Here is a 277-nt window from a genome sequence, read left to right on the forward strand (position 1 = left end):
GGTCGTATAAAAGGTTAAGAGGATTTCAGTCTGGTAAAAAAAATTTATAAAAAGGTAATGCTTAAAAAAACAGAAAGTAGAAGTTACAAAAAAATGAAAGGGTTGCTCTCACTAATATGTCTATTGCGCTTTTCTGTTCGCGGCTGCAAAGAGATCAGAAAATACACAAATCCTCAAGCATGTATGGCCAAAATCTTGGACGGCAGTCAAGATAAACGTAACATTTGTAGATAAGACCAACATGCTCATACGTATGTGTGATTTATCTGAACGTACA

The sequence above is a fragment of the Penaeus monodon genome, chromosome 27, assembly GCF_015228065.2.
Source record: "Penaeus monodon isolate SGIC_2016 chromosome 27, NSTDA_Pmon_1, whole genome shotgun sequence".
Taxonomy (NCBI): Eukaryota; Metazoa; Arthropoda; class Malacostraca; order Decapoda; family Penaeidae; genus Penaeus; species Penaeus monodon.